This window comes from Solanum verrucosum, unplaced genomic scaffold, assembly GCF_900185275.1.
Source record: "Solanum verrucosum unplaced genomic scaffold, falcon-dt-bn FXZP01000268.1, whole genome shotgun sequence".
Classification (NCBI taxonomy): domain Eukaryota; kingdom Viridiplantae; phylum Streptophyta; class Magnoliopsida; order Solanales; family Solanaceae; genus Solanum; species Solanum verrucosum.
The window spans coordinates 3,944,761-3,955,977 of record NW_026019957.1 but is presented as its reverse complement, the minus strand read 5'-3'; the positions used below and the strand labels follow the sequence as shown (position 1 = coordinate 3,955,977).

The 11,217-nt window shown below is 31.0% G+C and overlaps 1 pseudogene across 1 annotated transcript; it reads right to left on the bottom strand.

The window, feature by feature from the left end:
- Positions 1–2,971: 2,971 nt before the first annotated feature.
- On the bottom strand, positions 2,972–7,475 carry LOC125814408 (patatin-17-like; annotated as a pseudogene). The gene is made up of 7 exons (XR_007442120.1): positions 7,266–7,475; positions 5,570–5,751; positions 4,926–5,085; positions 4,417–4,581; positions 4,037–4,324; positions 3,181–3,326; positions 2,972–3,029 (listed from the first exon to the last, which is right to left on the bottom strand). The product of XR_007442120.1 is annotated as a patatin-17-like (transcript).
- Between the last annotated feature and the right edge of the window lie 3,742 nt (positions 7,476–11,217).

The window sequence follows — 11,217 nt, the reverse complement described above, 5'->3', positions numbered from 1 at the left end:
TTTTCGGCTACTGGAATTTGCATTTTCTGCCGGACAGGTTTTACGAAAATGGTCATAACTCCTTCATACTAACTCGGAATGAGGTTAAACCAATTGCATTGGAAATATAACTTGAAGGGCTTTAATTTAATAGGTAGCGGCCCTTCCAGTTCCTTGTGTGCTAAGAGATATGCCCCTTTAAAGTTGACCCTGAAAATCGCATTTTTTTGCGATTTTCGAAATTTGATACGGTTGTTCTAAAATTCGGGTTAGACCCATTTCCCACTCAATTTGACCCCCTGAATAAGAATATGAAGTCGAATTTCCGAAATCATGCACGGATTTTGAGATATATGGAAATTACAATTTTAGGTGTTTTCGAAGCACATTTTCGGGCATTTTTGGGGTCGTTTCACCCAATTGAGCCTTTTAGCCTTGATTTTATTCTAACCCACATAATAAGTCGCATCTCTTTTTATTGATACTGTAGTTTTGATCCCAACCCCTAATGCACTATGTTAGGAAGAAAGGTAAAAGCAGCGGAAAGAGTAGATAGGGTGGAAATGTGTAGTTGTTGGGGAAGAATGAAAGAAAAGGTAAAATAATACCCCATGATTGTGAATCTGAGATTGGCCTTGGTCCTTAAGACATTGTGCACTTCAACTAGGAGAAACCCAAGTTGAAGGTGGCTAACTTAGTGAATACCTTGATGATGGCCGTGGCCCTATAAAGGGCATTATGCACCTTAACTTGAGAGAAATCTCTAAGTCAAGGGTGGCTATTGTTGAGTGTCAAAAACAAATTGTTTAGAGAAAATAAAGGGGCAAGTAATCACGAAGGTGAGGTTAGTAATACTAGTGGAATCTTAGGAAAAAATGATGGAGAAGGGGGGGGGGGGGCTAACGAAAAGAAAAAGTTGTGAATGTAAGAAGAAATCTAAATATAGTGCATTAGGGAGGATAGTCACTAATTTCATCTAAACGAATCCTCCCTTACCTTAAGCCTACATTACAACCAGAACAAGTCCTGTTTAATTTTGAACATAACACTCTTTATTAGTAGAGATGTACATAATGGGCATGCTTATGGGTCTCAGTGCATGCATGTGCGATGTTGTTGTTGAGTAAGAGTGAGATTGTTTGTAAAAGTCCTTAAATCATATTCAATTTTGCTAAGCTGAGTGTGTGAACTATTCATTGGAGTGAGGGGCACTTGTTGTATGAAGGATAGGTGATAGGTAATGATGCATATGTCGTGAATGTGTTGATTGCAACAAGTTGTCCAATCATATACATGAGTCATGCATATTATGAATGAAAACATGCTAGTGTGAATTGTGAACAGATCCTTGGAAGATAGTAGCGGATGCACAAAACCAATGTAGTGGGTCTAGGACTAGGAGTAGTTAGTAGTTGTTCGACGACGAATAAAGCTTTAAGTGTGGGGTAGTGATCTTAGGCATATAAATAATGCTAAATAATCCCGCATTTAAGCCTAGTTTGAAGTCGAAATGTATTCGTTTGTAGTCTTATAGAGTCTTTTAATTGTTTATGAGCTAACCAACATGATTAGTTGTGTAGGTGAGCTTAATTGGAGAAACGAGTGCAAAAAGGGACAATGGAAGAACATAGAGGATTCAAGTCAAAAGAGAGCAAGGAAGAAGCTGGAGGAAAAGCCGCTAAGGCATTGTCATGCCCTCTCCGCGTCTCGGAGAGGAGTCCCAGAATTAATTTTAGGAAGCTATCACAAGTCGAATGCTCCGCGTCGCGGAGACGATAAATTCGCCCAGAGTCAAATCTGAGCAGCCTCTCCGCGTCGTGCATTGAAGTCCTAGATTTGGCCGTTTTGACTTTTAGTATAAATAGGTCGTTATTTTATTTTATTATTTATTCTTTTTTTGGGTTTTGAAGAACGATGACTTTGGAGTACGTTTTTATTAGTTTTAGGGTTAATTCTTAACCTCTTTTCCTTTCGATCTCTTGATGATTCTTGAACATTATTTGATTGATTGTTGGATTATGAGTAGCTAAATACCCTAGTTCTAGGGTTGTGGCTACAGGATGATTGTAATCTATTGAGTTTGTTATTGGGTTTATGTCAACTATCATATGAATCTTTCTTATGTTCTTATTTTCAGTATTTCATGATTGATCACCATAGAAATAAATTCATTGTCCAACTTGAACTCGGGAGAGGAATAAGAGGATAGAACATGGGGCATAAGGAGCATATTTAACTCTAAATAGCTAGGGTTGATTCGTATCTAGGATATGGATATACCTAGAAACCTTGCTTGGGTCACCATACAGGAAGAAATTGTAATGCTCGATATTTAATCCATCCTATCCCCGCTCAACGATGTAGTTAGGGTGTTATTAATCTTAGGCGATTAGAGGTCGGGAGACCATGATCATACATCTAACCTTGTGATTCATTGATTCGATAGTTGATAATTACCCATTTAAATGATATTGATTGCATGAATCCTAATAGAAGTTGCAGCCCTGGACTTCACCAAATCATTGTTTTTAACCCTTTGTAATTGAATCGCTTTTGTTACATTTTGTTTTAAGTAAAGAAGTAGAAAATAAATCAACTTTGAAATCTGGAAATACACTTGTGTGAGCTAAAAGTTATAGGAATTAAGTATTTCTAAGAGTAAGTCCTTGTGGGTACGATACCCGGCTCTTAAAAAGAGTCACTTTAATACTTGAACGATCACGTGCACTTGCGTGTGCGATTTGGCCGCAACAATAGTATTTTTTTTCTTTTTTCTTAGAAAAGAAGATTCGAATGTCATAACACAAAATCACCATAATTTATTCAAACATTAAACACAACCAAAAGGTTACATAATCCAAACACTCTTTACATAGAGAGACATTTCTAATGAAATTTATCCCTCAAACTCCTTAAATGTGCGCAATCATAAATATTGCAAGCGCTTATTATTTAGCATAGTAAGGTTACTACTACAATCCGAGACCTTGAATTAATAAGACGCTTTGTTTGCTCGGAGTTTCTTCCTATCAGAGAGCATTTCTGCAAACCTACAACGAAATAAACTATTTTAATTAGCAATAAAATAAATTTATAAGATAACTAATATGAATAATATTTACTGATGAGATATAGTAATATGACAAAAAGAAAAGAATTATTTGAAGCACCGATAGAATCGAACGCATCTAAGAGTTTTACCTCTTTAGAGCTTTCTCATAGGTTTCATCAGGATTGTCTTTGGAAACTGGTTTCTTCAATAAACTTTCACCAACTTGTACTAATAATTCCATATTAGCCACAGAAGCATTATCCATTTCAGTAGTTGTGCCTGTTAATGCATTTTCCTGGAATTAAATATACTCATATCGTTAGCAAAGAAAATATATATGACATGCATATTATAAAATAATAATAATGAAAAAACTACATAATTAGACATACTTTACTATCATATATACTTTTAAAATATTACGTATCTTACCCTTATTAAGAGTTTCCTATCATATATTAAGAAAAAACATACTTAGATATATGTATACACAAAAGTAGGAAGAACATACGGCGAGTGAGATTCGCATGTATCTAGAATATCAAATACATGGGAGAGTGGCAAGTGAGATTGGAGAGAGCGAGCAAGATTTGTTAATGTATTCTAGACAGGGGCGGCCCTAGAGGTTGACGAGGGGGTTCACGACAAAAAATTATGCTCGTTGTATATTTAAGGCAATTTTAAGAATTTTTATGTCTATATATTGATTTTGAGCCTCCTAAATGTAAGATTAGAGGTTGACTCAATGGTCGAGGGGTTCAAAACTCACCTTAAGGATCCAAGATCAAATCTTAGGCACTACTCTTTTTTTTTTTTTTTGAACCCCCTTAATGTAAATCCTGAATCCGTCACTGATTCTAGAGATCCATGTGAATCCACTTGGATAGAATAATGTATCTAGAACTATAATTTTGACCATGTATCCTAGATACATGTAAAATGGGTAATATTGCAAACTAGTGAGATTTATGTAAGCTTCCCGATAATAATAAAGTTGGGACTTACTTGAACCCTGAGGTAATTGTTTTGTGAATCAAGAGCTTGAAAAGCAGTAGAAAGGTAATAATCAGTCATGTAAGAACTTGCTGCATTAATCATTGGCTGTATAGCTAACATCCATCATATAATGCCCCATTTAGCTGCCTCTTCTGCTGTATATGTTTTATCAAACTCTGAATTAGTGCCAGTGCCTAATGAGAGCAACAACATTTGCTTGTAATTCAATGACCTAATTGAAGCAAATGCTGGATCCTCTTCTGCAAGTCTCGTTGCAACGCTAAGGGATAATAACGCCTGCATTACACATAACACACGTACAACACATAATAGTATTGATTAGATATTTCGAAAAAACTCAAAAATTGAATCGAAAGTAATATTAGTACCGGATCAGCAACAGTAGCAACACCACCATCAACAAGATTGAACTCATATTTATCTCCATTACTAGTATTAGTAACAAAGTAATGTGGAGGAAAATATGTTGGAGCTGCTGCTGTGGAATAACATATGTCATACATCTTAGCATCCAATTCTGGAGAGTTTGTTAACTGCATTTTAAAAAAAAAAATTAAAATTAGTCAAAATATTTTCTTTACGAAAATAAGTTAGTGTATATTACATAGACACTTCTTGACCTCTACACGATTTTACTTCTTAATATTTTGACATACCTAATTAGTGGCTACGTCACTGAATCACTGTCACCGTTAAAACTACTCCTAAACACGTCCGATCTCACCATCAAAATGTTTTGTTAGATTACATATACATATTTTTAAGATAATATATATTTTTGTATCTATTTACCAACGTACTAGAAAATAAATAAAAAATTCACTTGTTTTCAAAAACATTTTTCTCGGTACAAATCACTATAATTATTTTGACTTACATTTGACTTAGTGAATATTACTGGCTTGTTTGTTTTGATGTCAAAGCTTGAGATGGCAACTTCTGTCAAAGCTTGATGCAAACGAGTTTCTCCAAAATTTTCTTGAAGAATTTGCATAAGATATTTTCCATCATATTTTGGGCCAATAATTGGACGATCACTGCATAATATAATAATGTAACCAAATTAAATATATAAGTATAAAGAATAGAAATCTCATATATTTGGAGTTAATTATATCCTATCTCAAAAGTTTACTCAATTACATACAAAAATACTGAATATTTCATTGCTTTCGGATATATTTATTGGTTGTACTTTTTACGTAATTTACAAGTATATAAATTTCATTTCAAAAAATTTGCAGATTTCATGCGCAAATTCTAGGTCAAACTTAAACTATTTAACTCTCGAAAAATGAAAAGTGCCACATAAATTAGAACAAAGAGAGTAAGTAATTGTTTTTAGTTTATAGTGACTCTTTGATTTCAACTTTCAACTAGACATGTTTAAGACCACAATATTAAATATTGATATGTTTGACTATCAGAAGACTCAAAAATCTTTTTTCACACTTAAACTCCGTATCAAGTTAAAATTAAATAAATAAATTAAACCAGAGGAATATAAATATGTATATGTACCTAGAATTAAAAATCTGAGGGCCATGTTGGAAGTAAAAAGGTACAATATCTTTGGCAGCAGCAAAGGGTCGATTGTTTTCATTTGGAGAAGTTATCATAGCAGTCAATAAACCTCCTGTACTTGTTCCTCCAATTACATCAAAGTAATCTGCAAGTCTTGCATCTGTATTATTGTCCAATTCCTGACGACAAAGAAAGTAAGTCATATAAATTGAAACAAAAACAATTCACTCACAGGGGTGGACCTACGTGGGTGGCGGGGGTTCACCCGAACCCTTCGACAAAAAATTACAAGGTAGATTTTCAACATCTCTATATACAGGGGCGAAGCCAACATACATTCAGGGGTTCATACGAACCCCCTTTGGTGGAGAATATTACTATTTATGCATGGTTAATTTTTATTTTTTTTATGTATACATAGTAGATGTCGAATCCTCTTCGATTAGTTCATGTGTTTACTTCTTCAAATTTTAAACCGCCTTATTAAAAATTCTCGCTCCACCACTGTTCACTCATTAATCAAAGACATTTATATATATAAAAACATATGTGAATTGTTCATCTTAAATGAGTTGTATCAGGCTCAAAAAATTATTTTTCAAGTTTATACAGATCTTTTTTAAAGCCAACCAAATAGTTGTGAGTCAATAGTATGGTGGGGTTTACGCCGTATGCAGAATTTTTAGAAAGCGGTGTCGAAATTTATAGAAGGAAAAATAATTTAAAAATTTATCATACATATAAGAAGGTTATATCCTTGACTCATTCATTTAGACTAGTTTTAAGATAGAAAAGGTCTTGAGTTCAATTCTACTACAAAATCAATCAAAGAACCAACATGTCAGGGGCGAAGCTACACCTAATTAGCGAGAGTGGTCAGATCATGAACAATCTTCGTCGAAAATTTTTTGCGAGTATATATGATAAATATCAATAATTTTGGATATATACTAATTGTTGAACACTATTGATATAGAAAAGAAAGATAGCTCAGTAGTTAATGTTGTTCAAATTTGCCTTGGAGGCTTGGGTTTGAGCCCAGACTTAGGCATTTTATTTAAATTTTTTTAGTTCCGTTTTTTCTCTTAAAAAAGAGAACAGAAGTTATAGTTCCGTTTTGATAATCTGACCAGCAAGGTTTATTTTTTTTTTACTTGTCTTAAAGTATGAACATCCTTGAATAGTAAAACACCCAATAGGTAACTACAGTCAATTAGTAGTGTCATTTCATTAAATATATATATATTTAATAAAAAGTTTCGAGAAAAGGGTAACGCTTGACACCCCTTCACTCAACATGGGTCCACTCCCAGCCATGTCTACTAATTCAAAAAGTGTACAAAGTTGGAAGAGGAAATAAAATAAATAGCTAGGTTAGGGTTTTCTTTTGTACCATCTTGTTTACATATGAAATAAATATCTGTGGAAATATATATACTTCGATATAAAAGTCAATGAATAAATCAAAAACAATTACTACAAAAATAGTAAATAAGTTGTAACATAAGAAAACCATGATTTATTTATATAATAATAATTAGCTTTATCATGACCCTATCGATAATATAGAAGTACAATTACTAATATTATCTATAACTAATAAGCATCAAAATAATACAATTCAAGCGTAAAAAAAAAAAGAAAAACGATAGTAATGCCATACTTACGTACATACATAAAAAAATATTTTTACCTGAAGTTGTCCTTCAAGAAATTCGAGTATGATACCCGGAATGATTCCCTTAATTCCACCTCCATCAATACTAAGAACAGTCACCATTTCTCCCAACGTAGCAAATGTTGAACTAGTAGTTGCTAATATCATAAAAATTAAAATTAAAAAAGATTTAGTAGTTGCCATTTTGCAGATTATAATTAATAAAAACTTAATATCTCAAAGTGTTTTTAAATTTTTTTGGTGCTTTGAGCAGATAACAAGCATGGTATATATAGTCACGTAAACAAGTTGAGAAATTTTATTTTGTGTTAGACATAACCAATAAAAGTTGTATGAGAATCCATTCAAATTTTGACACGTGGATAGCGGGCCAGTGTGGAGGGTATTTTTATAAATAATATTTTTTTATAGAAGTTATATATGCCAAACAATGTATAAGAAATAATGTTATCATAACAAATATAAGTATTATTAATGCAAACATTACTAATTTAAGCATTACTAATACACCTTATTCAACATTATTCTTGTGCACATTAATACAACTTATTCAACAGAATTATACTATGCACAACAAAATAATACACCTCATTCAACATTATTCTTATTTGATATTACTAATGTAAGCATTACTAAGGGGTCGTTTGGTAAAGTGCATTACAAAAGAATAATATATGCAATTAACTTTGTGTATTATTAATATCTTGTTTGGTATAATAATATTGTAAATATACCAAATCATATTTAGCGAATTATTGAGTATGACACTTAAGAAAAATATTTAAAGACATAAATAATATGTTTCTTTTACCCTATTGCTCTTTTGATTATTCCCAAACTATTATATTAAAAAAATGCTAAATATGGAAAAAAGTTTCAATAATTACCTCAGACTTAGAACAATTTACTTATTTTGAATTATAAAAAAATCTCAATAATTTATTTAATTCGGACAAAAGAGAGCATTTATTAGGATTCCAATTTTACAAGGAATTAGTGGGAAAATGAAAAATAGTAGGAAAATGTTGGGTTAATACCTCAGATGGTCACTCAACTATCCACTTTTGCCTCAGAAAGTCACTCAACTTTTAATTTTCACTAAAAAGTCACCATGTGAGTGACTTTCTGAGGAAAGACTAGATAGTTGAGTGACCATCTGAGGTATTAACCCGGAAAACATTCCCTCTTCTTTTGTACTTTTCTTATTCTATTTTTTAAAAAAAAAACTATTTCCATGTTTGTTTCTAACTTATGATGTTGAAATATGTATTATTATATGAGTTCTCTTTCTTTGCATAATATATACATTCATTGAAAGTATTGAGAGAGCAAAAGCAAGATAATCAAAGGATGTAGCGTAATGGATGTGGCTGCTTCTTTTTTTAATTAGAAATTTTAGATTCAAACTCTGAATATAGAAAAATCTTTGACAAGAAGCACTACCCTCCCCTCCCCCCCTCCCCCAAATGGGGTCCTATCTAACGTGAATTCAAATTAATCAGACTTTAATGTGGATATCAAACATGGAGTGAAAAACTTTTTTTTTAAAAAAAAAAGAGCAAGAAGCAATTCATGTTTGAGCAAGAGAGAGTACAATATTCCAAAGAACCCAGTCTTATAATTGATGTTTCTTTTTGTTCTTTGGTTTGTCTAAAGTCTGTTGGAGCATGACATTTTAATATTAAAGTATATTATTTATTATGTATAAATTGATAAGAAAATGGTTAATTATATTTTATGTAACTTATATAATCACCAAGTTATATTCTTTTAGTATCACATATTAATTACTCCAACTATATAAAAATAAATTTTAGAAATATCAAACATAAAAATCATATTAGCGCTCTATAGATACAATTTTGTTATTTGCGCTCCATACAAACATAGTTTGCTATTGAGCATCTGATTTGTATAAATCGTAGGCATCTGATGCGCATGCATCTCATTTGTATAATATTGTATCGATTGTATATGTATATCGGTTATATAATTGTATATATATGTAACTATTGTGTATATGTATCAATGGTTGTGTTTGTATATCTGCATAAAATTTGAATTTGTATACAATTGAATCGAGTTAAAACATTTGTATTTGTATATCAAATCTCTAAAATATATCTCTCTCGCTTTATACAAACACAAATCATACATTGTAATTTGTATAATTTGTGTTTGTATATAGCGAGAAAGAGAAAAAGGCAAAAGAGAACTGGACATGGGAAGATTTGTATTTGTATAATTATAAATGTATAGGACGAAGAGATATGTATTTGTATATACAGTTCTCTCTCGCTTTATACAAACACAAATACAATTTATACATTTGTGTTTGTATAAAGTGAGAGAGGCGAGCCAGAGAATGGCAAGCGAGATTCAGGGGAGAGAGACGAATGACAATGTGTTTGCTACAAATTAGAATTAAATGAAACTGTAGCTATAATATTTATTTTAGATTAATAGTTTGCTATAATGCACAATTTACTTTCTTCATATATATATATATATATATAAATTCTTTCTATCTTTTTCCGAAGTAATCAATTAAATATAATTCTTTCTTATTTTAACTTGCAGCACTTTCTTATTGTGAATGTTTTCAAGCGAATTGCAAAACCTTATTAACTCCTCTATTTGTATCCCTTCTCAAGTTCCTATGGAAACAATGCCCAAGGGAGCAAGCAAGTCTCCACAAATTAGAAGCTATTAGTACAATAGGAACAACTATTTTCGGCTGTTCGTTTCGTATCTTGAAGAAATAGTAGGCTTAAGTTATTGAACAGGGGGTCAGGTCAATACTAGCTATGCTATTTCCCTACTGATTTAATGTCTTCGCCTCATCCCAAATGCACATTTTTTTGGCGTCATAAACGGAACATAATCAATTATTTTCTTATTTCATAATATAGATTATTTCTTTCTTTTTCTGAAATAATCAATTAATATAATTTTCTTGTGATATAAAATTTTATTTTTTTCAAAATCTTTATCTGATATAAAAGTATATTTTATTTTAAATTTTCAAATAACATAAATTGCAAGCAAATATCATATAATATACAAATTAATGGACAATTCAAATAAAAGTGAAATCATTAATAAAATACAAAATGTGATTGCAAAACTCCGAATGCACGTTCAATATCTTTTCGGCACGATTCTTATTTCATCGCAAAATATTTCTTCTTTTGGGAACGTGGATCGCGAATAGTTTGAACAATTATAGACCATTTAATTTTGTGCATTCTTTATAGTGAATATTAATAATAAGTCAAATTATATTAAAGTGATAAAAAAAAAAAAAAATTGAAATATTATTAATTTGAGATGAAACTAATATATATTAAATAATTTTTTTTAAAAAAATATTATATTACATTTAAAAAGAATTACGAATATTAAAGATTTAATTAATTAACTTATATGAAATATGTTAATTACAAAATAACAGAAATCATGATAAAATAATAAAAAGGTGAAATAGAGAGTGTAAAAATAGAGAAAAAAATTATCCGCATCGGATGTATACACCAAAGTAATGTCTACTATTCAACTCTCAGTAAATGAAAAATAAAAAGTGAAATATATTGTTCACCTAATACACACATTTAACACATTTTCTAACTATTCACCCAACAACCAAAATTAAAGCTCTGACACTTGTAAAGATGACATTCATCTTCTCCTTTTTTTTAAAATAAAATATTTTTTTGACAAAAAGAATCTTATTTATATGATATATATGAGAAAATCTAAAAGTTAATTTCTTAGTTATTCATTTCTATTCAATTTAAATTAATTAATCAAAAGTTTTGTTTCTATTTACTTGTCAAAATTTAACTTGATACATCCAAGAAAACAATTATTGATATAACGAGTTTTACCATTTTACCTCCGTCATACTTTTGGAACATTAATATGTCTCCTTTTTTGACTCCCTTTTTTCTACACACATCTTTTCTTT